A 16,351-nucleotide genomic window follows, 5' to 3' on the forward strand; every position below is an offset into this window, starting at 1 on the left:
ATTGATTTGCTTTCTTCATATGAAATCCATTTAAAAAATCAGCCAAAAGGTCGAAAAACGTTGTCTGTAAAAAGTCAATGTAAAAAATCTATAAGATGATACTTTTAGCACTTTGGAAGACTCTAAAACTAAGAATTGACTTGTAAAATAAAAATTCCTGATTATTTGTCTGTACTTTTTGAATTCATTAAAGATTTTTAGAGAAGAAAAATGCATCGGAAAGAAAAAATAATCACAATGTAAAACTTTGTAAAGTTCTTATAGCTTTAATGTAATTTAAAAAAAAAAAAAAAAAAAAGAGGTTGCATTACTTAAGTTTTGGGGGTATACCTCAGTGGCAGAGCATTTGACTGCAGATTAAGAGGTTCTTAGTTCAACTCCGAGTGCCCCCTGAAGATAAATCTTTTTAAACCAAATAATTCTTGCTTTATTACTTGTTTATCCATTAAAACATTTTAGGCATATAACGTTGAATGCATATTGATGTGCTTTCTTCATATGAAATCTATTTAAAAAATCAGCCAAGAGGTCGAAAAACGTTGTCTGTAAAAAGTCAATGTAAAAAATCTATAAGATGATACTTTTAGCACTTTAGAAGACTCTAAAACTAAGAATTGACTTGTAAAATAAAAATTCCTGATTATTTGTCTGTACTTTTTGAATTCATTAAAGATTTTTAGAGAAGAAAAATGTATCGGAAAGAAAAAATAATCACAATGTAAAACTTTGTAAAGTTTTAATAGCTTTAATGTAATTTAAAAAAAAAAAAAAAAGAGTGTGCATTATTTAAGTTTTGGGGGTATATCTCAGTGTTAGAGCATTTGACTGCAGCTCAAGAGGTGCTTGGTTCAACTCCAAGTGCACCCTCAAGATAAATCTTTTTAAACCAAATAATTCTTGCTTTATTACTTGTTTATCCATTAAAACATTTTAGGCATATAACGTTGAATGCATATTGATGTGCTTTCTTCATATGAAATCTATTTAAAAAATCAGCCAAGAGGTCGAAAAACGTTGTCTGTAAAATGTCAATGTAAAAAATCTATAAGATGATACTTTTAGCACTTTGGAAGACTCTAAAACTAAGAATTGACTTGTAAAATAAAAATTCCTGATTATTTGTCTGTACTTTTTGAATTCATTAAAGATTTTTAGAGAAGAAAAATGCATCGGAAAGAAAAAATAATCACAATGTAAAACTTTGTAAAGTTCTTATAGCTTTAATGTAATTTAAAAAAAAAAAAAAAAAAAAAGAGGTTGCATTACTTAAGTTTTGGGGGTATAGCTCAGTGGCAGAGCATTTGACTGCAGATTAAGAGGTTCTTAGTTCAACTCCGAGTGCCCCCTGAAGATAAATCTTTTTAAACCAAATCATTCTTGCTTTATTACTTGTTTATCCATTAAAACATTTTAGGCATATAACGTTGAATGCATATTGATGTGCTTTCTTCATATGAAATCTATTTAAAAAATCAGCCAAGAGGTCGAAAAACGTTGTCTGTAAAAAGTCAATGTAAAAAATCTATAAGATGATACTTTTAGCACTTTGGAAGACTCTAAAACTAAGAATTGACTTGTAAAATAAAAATTCCTGATTATTTGTCTGTACTTTTTGAATTCATTAAAGATTTTTAGAGAAGAAAAATGCATCGGAAAGAAAAAATATTCACAATGTAAAACTTTGTAAAGTTTTTATAGCTTTAATGTAATTTAAAAAAAAAAAAAAAAAGAGTATGCATTATGTAAGTTTTGGGGGTATATCTCAGTGTTAGAGCATTTGACTGCAGCTCAAGAGGCGCTTGGTTCAACTCCGAGTGCACCCTCAAGAGAAATCTTCTTAAACCAAATAATTCTTGCTTTATTACTTGTTTATCCATTAAAACATTTTAGGCATATAATGTTGAATGCATATTGATGTGCTTTCTTCATATGAAATCTATTTAAAAAATCAGCCAAGAGGTCGAAAAACGTCTGTAAAAAGTCAATGTAAAAAATCTATAAGATGATACTTTTAGCACTTTGGAAGACTCTAAAACTAAGAATTGACTTGTAAAATAAAAATTCCTGATTATTTGTCTGTACTTTTTGAATTCATTAAAGATTTTTAGAGAAGAAAAATGCATCGGAAAGAAAAAATAATCACAATGTAAAACTTTGTAAAGTTTTTATAGCTTTAATGTAATTTAAAAAAAAAAAAAGAGTGTGCATTATTTAAGTTTTGGGGGTATATCTCAATGTTAGAGCATTTGACTGCAGCTCAAGAGGTGCTTGGTTCAACTCCAAGTGCACCCTCAAGATAAATCTTCTTAAACCAAATAATTCTTGCTTTATTACTTGTTTATCCATTAAAACATTTTAGGCATATAACGTTGAATGCATATTGATGTGCTTTCTTCATATGAAATCTATTTAAAAAATTAGCCAAAAGGTTGAAAAACGTTGTCTGTAAAAAGTCAATGTAAAAAATCTATAAGATGATACTTTTAGCACTTTGGAAGACTCTAAAACTAAGAATTGACTTGTAAAATAAAAATTCCTGATTATTTGTCTGTACTTTTTGAATTCATTAAAGATTTTTAGAGAAGAAAAATGCATCGGAAAGAAAAAATAATCACAATGTAAAACTTTGTAAAGTTCTTATAGCTTTAATGTAATTTAAAAAAAATAAAAAAAGAGTGTGCATTACTTAAGTTTTGGGGGTATATCTCAGTGGCAGAGGATTTGACTGCAGATTAAGAGGTTCTTGGTTCAAGTCCGAGTGCCCCCTGAAGATAAATCTTTTTAAACCAAATAATTCTTGCTTTATTACTTGTTTATCCATTAAAACATTTTAGGCATATAACGTTGAACGCATATTGATTTGCTTTCTTCATATGAAATCCATTTAAAAAATCAGCCAAAAGGTCGAAAAACGTTGTCTGTAAAAAGTCAATGTAAAAAATCTAAAAGATGATACTTTTAGCACTTTGGAAGACTCTAAAACTAAGAATTGACTTGTAAAATAAAAATTCCTGATTATTTGTCTGTACTTTTTGAATTCATTAAAGATTTTTAGAGAAGAAAAATGTATCGGAAAGAAAAAATAATCACAATGTAAAACTTTGTAAAGTTTTTATAGCTTTAATGTAATTTAAAAAAAAAAAAAAAAGAGTGTGCATTATTTAAGTTTTGGGGGTATATCTCAGTGTTAGAGCATTTGACTGCAGCTCAAGAGGTGCTTGGTTCAACTCCAAGTGCACCCTCAAGATAAATCTTCTTAAACCAAATAATTCTTGCTTTATTACTTGTTTATCCATTAAAACATTTTAGGCATATAACGTTGAATGCATATTGATGTGCTTTCTTCATATGAAATCTATTTAAAAAATCAGCCAAGAGGTCGAAAAACGTTGTCTGTAAAATGTCAATGTAAAAAATCTATAAGATGATACTTTTAGCACTTTGGAAGACTCTAAAACTAAGAATTGACTTGTAAAATAAAAATTCCTGATTATTTGTCTGTACTTTTTGAATTCATTAAAGATTTTTAGAGAAGAAAAATGCATCGGAAAGAAAAAATAATCACAATGTAAAACTTTGTAAAGTTCTTATAGCTTTAATGTAATTTAAAAAAGAAAAAAAAAAGAGTGTGCATTACTTAAGTTTTGGGGGTATATCTCAGTGGCAGAGCATTTGACTGCAGATTAAGAGGTTCTTGGTTCAAGTCCGAGTGCCCCCTGAAGATAAATCTTTTTAAACCAAATAATTCTTGCTTTATTACTTGCTTATCCATTAAAACATTTTAGGCATATAACGTTGAACGCATATTGATTTGCTTTCTTCATATGAAATCCATTTAAAAAATCAGCCAAAAGGTCGAAAAACGTTGTCTGTAAAAAGTCAATGTAAAAAATCTATAAGATGATACTTTTAGCACTTTGGAAGACTGTAAAACTAAGAATTGACTTGTAAAATAAAAATTCCTGATTATTTGTCTGTACTTTTTGAATTCATTAAAGATTTTTAGAGAAGAAAAATGCATCGGAAAGAAAAAATAATCACAATGTAAAACTTTGTAAAGTTTTTATAGCTTTAATGTAATTTAAAAAAAAAAAAAAAAAGAGTGTGCATTACTTAAGTTTTGGGGGTATATCTCAGTGTTAGAGCATTTGACTGCAGCTCAAGAGGTGCTTGGTTCAACTCCGAGTGCACCCTCAAGAGAAATCTTCTTAAACCAAATAATTTTTGCTTTATTACTTGTTTATCCATTAAAACATTTTAGGCATATAACGTTGAATGCATATTGATGTGCTTTCTTCATATGAAATCTATTTAAAAAATCAGCCAAGAGGTCGAAAAACGTTGTCTGTAAAATGTCAATGTAAAAAATCTATAAGATGATACTTTTAGCACTTTGCAAGACTCTAAAACTAAGAATTGACTTGTAAAATAAAAATTCCTGATTATTTGTCTGTACTTTTTGAATTCATTAAAGATTTTTAGAGAAGAAAAATGCATCGGAAAGAAAAAATAATCACAATGTAAAACTTTGTAAAGTTCTTATAGCTTTAATGTAATTTAAAAAAAAAAAAAAAAAGAGTGTGCATTACTTAAGTTTTGGGGGTATATCTCAGTGGCAGAGCATTTGACTGCAGATTAAGAGGTTCTTGGTTCAAGTCCGAGTGCCCCCTGAAGATAAATCTTTTTAAACCAAATAATTCTTGCTTTATTACTTGTTTATCCATTAAAACATTTTAGGCATATAACGTTGAACGCATATTGATTTGCTTTCTTCATATGAAATCCATTTAAAAAATCAGCCAAAAGGTCGAAAAACGTTGTCTGTAAAAAGTCAATGTAAAAAATCTAAAAGATGATACTTTTAGCACTTTGGAAGACTCTAAAACTAAGAATTGACTTGTAAAATAAAAATTCCTGATTATTTGTCTGTACTTTTTGAATTCATTAAAGATTTTTAGAGAAGAAAAATGTATCGGAAAGAAAAAATAATCACAATGTAAAACTTTGTAAAGTTTTTATAGCTTTAATGTAATTTAAAAAAAAAAAAAAAGAGTGTGCATTATTTAAGTTTTGGGGGTATATCTCAGTGTTAGAGCATTTGACTGCAGCTCAAGAGGTGCTTGGTTCAACTCCCAGTGCACCCTCAAGATAAATCTTCTTAAACCAAATAATTCTTGCTTTATTACTTGTTTATCCATTAAAACATTTTAGGCATATAACGTTGAATGCATATTGATGTGCTTTCTTCATATGAAATCTATTTAAAAAATCAGCCAAGAGGTCGAAAAACGTTGTCTGTAAAATGTCAATGTAAAAAATCTATAAGATGATACTTTTAGCACTTTGGAAGACTCTAAAACTAAGAATTGACTTGTAAAATAAAAATTCCTGATTATTTGTCTGTACTTTTTGAATTCATTAAAGATTTTTAGAGAAGGAAAATGCATCGGAAAGAAAAAATAATCACAATGTAAAACTTTGTAAAGTTCTTATAGCTTTAATGTAATTTAAAAAAGAAAAAAAAAAGAGTGTGCATTACTTAAGTTTTGGGGGTATATCTCAGTGGCAGAGCATTTGACTGCAGATTAAGAGGTTCTTGGTTCAAGTCCGAGTGCCCCCTGAAGATAAATCTTTTTAAACCAAATAATTCTTGCTTTATTACTTGTTTATCCATTAAAACATTTTAGGCATATAACGTTGAACGCATATTGATTTGCTTTCTTCATATGAAATCCATTTAAAAAATCAGCCAAAAGGTCGAAAAACGTTGTCTGTAAAAAGTCAATGTAAAAAATCTATAAGATGATACTTTTAGCACTTTGGAAGACTGTAAAACTAAGAATTGACTTGTAAAATAAAAATTCCTGATTATTTGTCTGTACTTTTTGAATTCATTAAAGATTTTTAGAGAAGAAAAATGCATCGGAAAGAAAAAATAATCACAATGTAAAACTTTGTAAAGTTTTTATAGCTTTAATGTAATTTAAAAAAAAAAAAAAAAAGAGTGTGCATTACTTAAGTTTTGGGGGTATATCTCAGTGTTAGAGCATTTGACTGCAGCTCAAGAGGTGCTTGGTTCAACTCCGAGTGCACCCTCAAGAGAAATCTTCTTAAACCAAATAATTTTTGCTTTATTACTTGTTTATCCATTAAAACATTTTAGGCATATAACGTTGAATGCATATTGATGTGCTTTCTTCATATGAAATCTATTTAAAAAATCAGCCAAGAGGTCGAAAAACGTTGTCTGTAAAATGTCAATGTAAAAAATCTATAAGATGATACTTTTAGCACTTTGCAAGACTCTAAAACTAAGAATTGACTTGTAAAATAAAAATTCCTGATTATTTGTCTGTACTTTTTGAATTCATTAAAGATTTTTAGAGAAGAAAAATGCATCGGAAAGAAAAAATAATCACAATGTAAAACTTTGTAAAGTTCTTATAGCTTTAATGTAATTTAAAAAAAAAAAAAAAAAGAGTGTGCATTACTTAAGTTTTGGGGGTATATCTCAGTGGCAGAGCATTTGACTGCAGATTAAGAGGTTCTTGGTTCAAGTCCGAGTGCCCCCTGAAGATAAATCTTTTTAAACCAAATAATTCTTGCTTTATTACTTGTTTATCCATTAAAACATTTTAGGCATATAACGTTGAACGCATATTGATTTGCTTTCTTCATATGAAATCCATTTAAAAAATCAGCCAAAAGGTCGAAAAACGTTGTCTGTAAAAAGTCAATGTAAAAAATCTAAAAGATGATACTTTTAGCACTTTGGAAGACTCTAAAACTAAGAATTGACTTGTAAAATAAAAATTCCTGATTATTTGTCTGTACTTTTTGAATTCATTAAAGATTTTTAGAGAAGAAAAATGTATCGGAAAGAAAAAATAATCACAATGTAAAACTTTGTAAAGTTTTTATAGCTTTAATGTAATTTAAAAAAAAAAAAAAAGAGTGTGCATTATTTAAGTTTTGGGGGTATATCTCAGTGTTAGAGCATTTGACTGCAGCTCAAGAGGTGCTTGGTTCAACTCCAAGTGCACCCTCAAGATAAATCTTCTTAAACCAAATAATTCTTGCTTTATTACTTGTTTATCCATTAAAACATTTTAGGCATATAACGTTGAATGCATATTGATGTGCTTTCTTCATATGAAATCTATTTAAAAAATCAGCCAAGAGGTCGAAAAACGTTGTCTGTAAAATGTCAATGTAAAAAATCTATAAGATGATACTTTTAGCACTTTGGAAGACTCTAAAACTAAGAATTGACTTGTAAAATAAAAATTCCTGATTATTTGTCTGTACTTTTTGAATTCATTAAAGATTTTTAGAGAAGAAAAATGTATCGGAAAGAAAAAATAATCACAATGTAAAACTTTGTAAAGTTTTTATAGCTTTAATGTAATTTAAAAAAAAAAAAAAAGAGTGTGCATTATTTAAGTTTTGGGGGTATATCTCAGTGTTAGAGCATTTGACTGCAGCTCAAGAGGTGCTTGGTTCAACTCCAAGTGCACCCTCAAGATAAATCTTCTTAAACCAAATAATTCTTGCTTTATTACTTGTTTATCCATTAAAACATTTTAGGCATATAACGTTGAATGCATATTGATGTGCTTTCTTCATATGAAATCTATTTAAAAAATCAGCCAAGAGGTCGAAAAACGTTGTCTGTAAAATGTCAATGTAAAAAATCTATAAGATGATACTTTTAGCACTTTGGAAGACTCTAAAACTAAGAATTGACTTGTAAAATAAAAATTCCTGATTATTTGTCTGTACTTTTTGAATTCATTAAAGATTTTTAGAGAAGAAAAATGCATCGGAAAGAAAAAATAATCACAATGTAAAACTTTGTAAAGTTCTTATAGCTTTAATGTAATTTAAAAAAAAAAAAAAAAAGAGTGTGCATTACTTAAGTTTTGGGGGTATGACTCAGTGGCAGAGCATTTGACTGCAGATTAAGAGGTTCTTGGTTCAAGTCCGAGTGCCCCCTGAAGATAAATCTTTTTAAACCAAATAATTCTTGCTTTATTACTTGTTTATCCATTAAAACATTTTAGGCATATAACGTTGAACGCATATTGATTTGCTTTCTTCATATGAAATCCATTTAAAAAATCAGCCAAAAGGTCGAAAAACGTTGTCTGTAAAAAGTCAATGTAAAAAATCTATAAGATGATACTTTTAGCACTTTGGAAGACTGTAAAACTAAGAATTGACTTGTAAAATAAAAATTCCTGATTATTTGTCTGTACTTTTTGAATTCATTAAAGATTTTTAGAGAAGAAAAATGCATCGGAAAGAAAAAATAATCACAATGTAAAACTTTGTAAAGTTTTTATAGCTTTAATGTAATTTAAAAAAAAAAAAAAAAAGAGTGTGCATTACTTAAGTTTTGGGGGTATATCTCAGTGTTAGAGCATTTGACTGCAGCTCAAGAGGTGCTTGGTTCAACTCCGAGTGCACCCTCAAGAGAAATCTTCTTAAACCAAATAATTTTTGCTTTATTACTTGTTTATCCATTAAAACATTTTAGGCATATAACGTTGAATGCATATTGATGTGCTTTCTTCATATGAAATCTATTTAAAAAATCAGCCAAGAGGTCGAAAAACGTTGTCTGTAAAAAGTCAATGTAAAAAATCTATAAGATGATACTTTTAGCACTTTGGAAGACTCTAAAACTAAGAATTGACTTGTAAAATAAAAATTCCTGATTATTTGTCTGTACTTTTTGAATTCATTAAAGATTTTTAGAGAAGAAAAATGCATCGGAAAGAAAAAATAATCACAATGTAAAACTTTGTAAAGTTTTTATAGCTTTAATGTAATTTAAAAAAAAAAAAAAAAGAGTATGCATTATGTAAGTTTTGGGGGTATATCTCAGTGTTAGAGCATTTGACTGCAGTTCAAGAGGCGCTTGGTTCAACTCCGAGTGCACCCTCAAGAGAAATCTTCTTAAACCAAATAATTCTTGCTTTATTACTTGTTTATCCATTAAAACATTTTAGGCATATAATGTTGAATGCATATTGATGTGCTTTCTTCATATGAAATCTATTTAAAAAATCAGCCAAGAGGTCGAAAAACGTCTGTAAAAAGTCAATGTAAAAAATCTATAAGATGATACTTTTAGCACTTTGGAAGACTCTAAAACTAAGAATTGACTTGTAAAATAAAAATTCCTGATTATTTGTCTGTACTTTTTGAATTCTTTAAAGATTTTTAGAGAAGAAAAATGCATCGGAAAGAAAAAATAATCACAATGTAAAACTTTGTAAAGTTTTTATAGCTTTAATGTAATTTAAAAAAAAAAAAAAGAGTGTGCATTATTTAAGTTTTGGGGGTATATCTCAGTGTTAGAGCATTTGATTGCAGCTCAAGAGGTGCTTGGTTCAACTCCAAGTGCACCCTCAAGATAAATCTTCTTAAACCAAATAATTCTTGCTTTATTACTTGTTTATCCATTAAAACATTTTAGGCATATAACGTTGAATGCATATTGATGTGCTTTCTTCATATGAAATCTATTTAAAAAATCAGCCAAAAGGTCGAAAAACGTTGTCTGTAAAAAGTCAATGTAAAAAATCTATAAGATGATACTTTTAGCACTTTGGAAGACTCTAAAACTAAGAATTGACTTGTAAAATAAAAATTCCTGATTATTTGTCTGTACTTTTTGAATTCATTAAAGATTTTTAGAGAAGAAAAATGCATCGGAAAGAAAAAATAATCACAATGTAAAACTTTGTAAAGTTTTTATAGCTTTAATGTAATTTAAAAAAAAAAAGAGTGTGCATCATTTAAGTTTTGGGGGTATATCTCAGTGTTAGAGCATTTGACTGCAGCTCAAGAGGTGCTTGGTTCAACTCCAAGTGCACCCTCAAGATAAATTTTCTTAAACCAAATAATTCTTGCTTTATTACTTGTTTATCCATTAAAACATTTTAGGCATATAACGTTGAATGCATATTGATGTGCTTTCTTCATATGAAATCTATTTAAAAAATCAGCCAAAAGGTCGAAAAACGTTGTCTGTAAAAAATCTATAAGATGATACTTTTAGCACTTTGGAAGACTCTAAAACTAAGAATTGACTTGTAAAATAAAAATTCCTGATTATTTGTCTGTACTTTTTGAATTCATTAAAGATTTTTAGAGAAGAAAAATGCATCGGAAAGAAAAAATAATCACAATGTAAAACTTTGTAAAGTTCTTATAGCTTTAATGTAATTTAAAAAAAAAAAAAAGAGTGTGCATTGCTTAAGTTTTGGGGGTATAGCTCAGTGGCAGAGCATTTGACTGCAGATTAAGAGGTCCTTGGTTCAACTCCGATTGCCCCCTGAAGATAAATCTTTTTAAACCAAATAATTCTTGTTTTATTACTTGTTTATCCATTAAAACATTTTAGGCATATAACGTTGAATGCATATTGATGTGCTTTCTTCATATGAAATTTATTTAAAAAATCAGCCAAAAGGTCGAAAAATGTTGTCTGAAAAAAGTCAATGTAAAAAATCTATAAGATGATACTTTTAGCACTTTGGAAGACTCTAAAACTAAGAAGTGACTTGTAAAATAAAAATTCCTGATTATTTGTCTGTACTTTTTGAATTCACTAAAGATTTTTAGAGAAGAAAAATGCATCGGAAAGAAAAAATAATCACAATGTAAAGCTTTGTAAAGTTCTTATAGCTTTAATGTAATTTTTAAAAAAAAAAAAAAAAGAGTGTGCATTACTTAAGTTTTGGGGGTATAGCTCAGTGGCAGAGCATTTGACTGCAGATTAAGAGGTCCTTGGTTTAACTCCAAGTGCCCCCTGAAGATAAATCTTTTTAAACCAAATAATTCTTGCTTTATTACTTGTTTATCCATTAAAACATTTTAGGCATATAACGTTGAATGCATATTGATGTGCTTTCTTCATATGAAATCAATTTAAAAAATCAGCCAAACGGTCGAAAAACGTTGTCTGTAAAAAATCTATAAGATGATACTTTTAGCACTTTGGAAGACTCTAAAACTAAGAATTGACTTGTAAAATAAAAATTCCTGATTATTTGTCTGTACTTTTTGAATTCATTAAAGATTTTTAAAGAAGAAAAATGCATCGGAAAGAAAAAATAATCACAATGTAAAACTTTGTAAAGTTCTTATAGCTTTAATGTAATTTAAAAAAAAATAAAAAAAGAGTGTGCATTACTTAAGTTTTGGGGGTATATCTCAGTGGCAGAGCATTTGACTGCAGATTAAGAGGTCCTTGGTTCAACTCTGCGTGCCCCCTGAAGATAAATCTTTTTAAACCAAATAATTCTTCCTTTATTACTTGTTTATCCATTAAAACATTTTAGGCATATAACGTTGAATGCATATTGATGTGCTTTCTTCATATGAAATCTATTTAAAAAATCAGCCAAAAGGTCGAAAAACGTTGTCTGTAAAAAGTCAATGTAAAAAATCTATAAGATGATACTTTTAGCACTTTGGAAGACTCTAAAACTAAGAATTGACTTGTAAAATAAAAATTCCTGATTATTTGTCTGTACTTTTTGAATTCATTAAAGATTTTTAGAGAAGAAAAATGCATCGGAAAGAAAAAATAATCACAATGTAAAACTTTGTAAAGTTTTTATAGCTTTAATGTAATTTAAAAAAAAAAAAAAAAAGAGTGTGCATCATTTAAGTTTTGTGGGTATATCTCAGTGTTAGAGCATTTGACTGCAGCTCAAGAGGTGCTTGTTTCAACTCCAAGTGCACCCTCAAGATAAATTTTCTTAAACCAAATAATTCTTGCTTTATTACTTGTTTATCCATTAAAACATTTTAGGCATATAACGTTGAATGCATATTGATGTGCTTTCTTCATATGAAATCTATTTAAAAAATCAGCCAAGAGGTCGAAAAACGTTGTCTGTAAAAAGTCAATGTAAAAAATCTATAAGATGATACTTTTAGCACTTTGGAAGACTCTAAAACTAAGAATTGACTTGTAAAATAAAAATTCCTGATTATTTGTCTGTACTTTTTGAATTCATTAAAGATTTTTAGAGAAGAAAAATGCATCGGAAAGAAAAAATAATCACAATGTAAAACTTTGTAAAGTTCTTATAGCTTTAATGTAATTTAAAAAAAAAAAAAAGAGTGTGCATTGCTTAAGTTTTGGGCGTATAGCTCAGTGGCAGAGCATTTGACTGCAGATTAAGAGGTCCTTGGTTCAACTCCGAGTGCCCCCTGAAGATAAATCTTTTTAAACCAAATAATTCTTGCTTTATTACTTGTTTATCCATTAAAACATTTTAGGCATATAACGTTGAATGCATATTGATGTGCTTTCTTCATATGAAATCTATTTAAAAAATCAGCCAAAAGGTCAAAAAACATTGTCTGAAAAAAGTCAATGTAAAAAATCTATAAGATGATACTTTTAGCACTTTGGAAGACTCTAAAACTAAGAATTGACTTGTAAAATAAAAATTCCTGATTATTTGTCTGTACTTTTTGAATTCACTAAAGATTTTTAGAGAAAAAAAATGCATCGGAAAGAAAAAATAATCACAATGTAAAGCTTTGTAAAGTTCCTATAGCTTTAATGTAATTTAAAAAAAAAAAAAAAAAAAAGAGTGTGCATTACTTACGTTTTGGGGGTATATCTCAGTGGCAGAGTATTTGACTGCAGATTAAGAGGTCCTTGGTTCAACTCCGAGTGCCCCCTGAAGATAAATCTTTTTAAACCAAATAATTCTTGCTTTATTACTTGTTTATCCATTAAAAAATTTTAGGCATATAACGTTGAATGCATATTGATGTGCTTTCTTCATATGAAATCTATTTAAAAAATCAGCCAAAAGGTCGAAAACCGTTGTCTGTAAAAAGTCAATGTAAAAAATCTATAAGATGATACTTTTAGCACTTTGGAAGACTCTAAAACTAAGAATTGACTTGTAAAATAAAAATTCCTGATTATTTGTCTGTACTTTTTGAATTCATTAAAGCTTTTTAGAGAAGAAAAATGCATCGGAAAGAAAAAATAATCACAATGTAAATCTTTGTAAAGTTCTTGTAGCTTTAATGTAATTAAAAAAAAAAAAAAGTGTGCATTATTTAAGTTTTGGGGGTATATCTCAGTGGCAGAGCATTTGACTGCAGATTAAGAGGTCCTTGGTTCAACTCCGAGTGCCCCCTGAAGATAAATCTTTTTAAACCAAATAATTCTTGCTTTGTTACTTGTTTATCCATTAAAACATTTTAGGCATATAACGTTGAATGCATATTGATGTGCTTTCTTCATATGAAATCTATTTAAAAAATCAGCCAAAAGGTCGAAAAACATTGTCTGTAAAAAGTCAATGTAAAAAATCTATAAGATGATACTTTTAGCACTTTGGAAGACTCTAAAACTAAGAATTGACTTGTAAAATAAAAATTCCTGATTATTTGTCTGTACTTTTTGAATTCATTAAAGATTTTTACAGAAGAAAAATGCATCGGAAAGAAAAAATAATCACAATGTAAAACTTTGTAAAGTTCTTATAGCTTTAATGTAATTTAAAAAAAAAAAAAAAAAAAAAAGAGGGTGCATTACTTAAGTTTTGGGGGTATAGCTCAGTGGAAGAGTATTTGACTGCAGATTAAGAGGTCCTTGGTTCAACTCTGAGTGCCACCTGAAGATAAATCTTTTTAAACCAAATAATTCTTGCTTTATTACTTGTTTATCCATTAAAACATTTTAGGCATATAACGTTGAATGCATATTGATGTGCTTTCTTCATATGAAATCTATTTAAAAAATCAGCCAAAAGGTCGAAAAATGTTGTCTGAAAAAAGTCAATGTAAAAAATCTATAAGATGATACTTTTAGCACTTTGGAAGACTCTAAAACTAAGAATTGACTTGTAAAATAAAAATTCCTGATTATTTGTCTGTACTTTTTGAATTCACTAAAGATTTTTAGAGAAGAAAAATGCATCGGAAAGAAAAAATAATCACAATGTAAAGCTTTGTAAAGTTCTTATAGCTTTAATGTAATTTTTAAAAAAAAAAAAAAAGAGTGTGCATTACTTAAGTTTTGGGGGTATATCTCAGTGGCAGAGCATTTGACTGCAGATTAAGAGGTCCTTGGTTCAACTCCAAGTGCCCCCTGAAGATAAATCTTTTTAAACCAAATAATTCTTGCTTTATTACTTGTTTATCCATTAAAACATTTTAGGCATATAACGTTGAATGCATATTGATGTGCTTTCTTCATATGAAATCAATTTAAAAAATCAGCCAAAAGGTCGAAAAACGTTGTCTGTAAAAAATCTATAAGATGATACTTTTAGCACTTTGGAAGACTCTAAAACTAAGAATTGACTTGTAAAATAAAAATTCCTGATTATTTGTCTGTACTTTTTGAATTCATTAAAGATTTTTAAAGAAGAAAAATGCATCGGAAAGAAAAAATAATCACAATGTAAAACTTTGTAAAGTTCTTATAGCTTTAATGTAATTTAAAAAAAAATAAAAAAAGAGTGTGCATTACTTAAATTTTGAGGGTATATCTCAGTGGCAGAGCATTTGACTGCAGATTAAGAGGTCCTTGGTTCAACTCTGCGTGCCCCCTGAAGATAAATCTTTTTAAACCAAATAATTCTTGCTTTATTACTTGTTTATCCATTAAAACATTTTAGGCATATAACGTTGAATGCATATTGATGTGCTTTCTTCATATGAAATCTATTTAAAAAATCAGCCAAAAGGTCGAAAAACGTTGTCTGTAAAAAGTCAATGTAAAAAATCTATAAGATGATACTTTTAGCACTTTGGAAGACTCTAAAACTAAGAATTGACTTGTAAAATAAAAATTCCTGATATTTGTCTGTACTTTTTGAATTCATTAAAGATTTTTAGAGAAGAAAAATGCATCGGAAAGAAAAAATAATCACAATGTAAAACTTTGTCAAGTACTTATAGCTTTAATGTAATTTAAAAAAAAAAAAAAAAAAAAGAGGGTGCATTTCTTAAGTTTTGGGGGTATAGCTCAGTGGAAGAGCATTTGACTGCAGATTAAGAGGTCCTTGGTTCAACTCCGAGTGCCACCTGAAGATAAATCTTTTTAAACCAAATAATTCTTGCTTTATTACTTGTTTATCCATTAAAACATTTTAGGCATATAAAGTTGAATGCATATTGATGTGCTTTCTTCATATGAAATCTATTTAAAAAATCAGCCAAAAGGTCGAAAAACGTTGTCTGAAAAAAGTCAATGTAAAAAATCTATAAGATGATACTTTTAGCACTTTGGAAGACTCTAAAACTAAGAATTGACTTGTAAAATAAAAATTCCTGATTATTTGTCTGTACTTTTTGAATTCATTAAAGATTTTTAAAGAAGAAAAATGCATCGGAAAGAAAAAATAATCACAATGTAAAACTTTGTAAAGTTCTTATAGCTTTAATGTAATTTAAAAAAAAATAAAAAAAGAGTGTGCATTACTTAAGTTTTGGGGGTATATCTCAGTGGCAGAGCATTTGACTGCAGATTAAGAGGTCCTTGGTTCAACTCCGAGTGCCCCCTGAAGATAAATCTTTTCAAACCAAATAATTCTTGCTTTATTACTTGTTTATCCATTAAAACATTTTAGGCATATAACGTTGAATGCATATTGATGTGCTTTCTTCATATGAAGTCTATTTAAAAAATCAGCCAAAAGGTCGAAAAACGTTGTCTGTAAAAAGTCAATGTAAAAAATCTATAAGATGATACTTTTAGCACTTTGGAAGACTCTAAAACTAAGAATTGACTTGTAAAATAAAAATTCCTGATTATTTGTCTGTACTTTTTGAATTCATTAAAGATTTTTAGAGAAGAAAAATGCATCGGAAAGAAAAAATTATCACAATGTAAAACTTTGTAAAGTTTTTATAGCTTTAATGTAATTTAAAAAAAAAAAAAAAAAGAGTGTGTATCATTTAAGTTTTGGGGGTATATCTCAGTGTTAGAGCATTTGACTGCAGCTCAAGAGGTGCTTGGTTAAACTCCAAGTGCACCCTCAAGATAAATTTTCTTAAACCAAATAATTCTTGCTTTATTACTTGTTTATCCATTAAAACATTTTAGGCATATAACGTTGAATGCATATTGATGTGCTTTCTTCATATGAAATCTATTTAAAAAATCAGCCAAAAGGTCGAAAAACGTTGTCTGAAAAAAGTCAATGTAAAAAATCTATAAGATGATACTTTTAGCACTTTGGAAGACTCTAAAACTAAGAATTGACTTGTAAAATAAAAATTCCTGATTATTTGTCTGTACTTTTTGAATTCATTAAAGATTTTTAGAGAAGAAAAATGCATCGGAAAGAAAAAA

This window comes from Phyllobates terribilis, unplaced genomic scaffold (assembly GCF_046119375.1).
Source record: "Phyllobates terribilis strain yellow unplaced genomic scaffold, ASM4611937v1 Scaffold_1__5_contigs__length_1240528914, whole genome shotgun sequence".
Lineage (NCBI taxonomy): Eukaryota > Metazoa > Chordata > Amphibia > Anura > Dendrobatidae > Phyllobates > Phyllobates terribilis.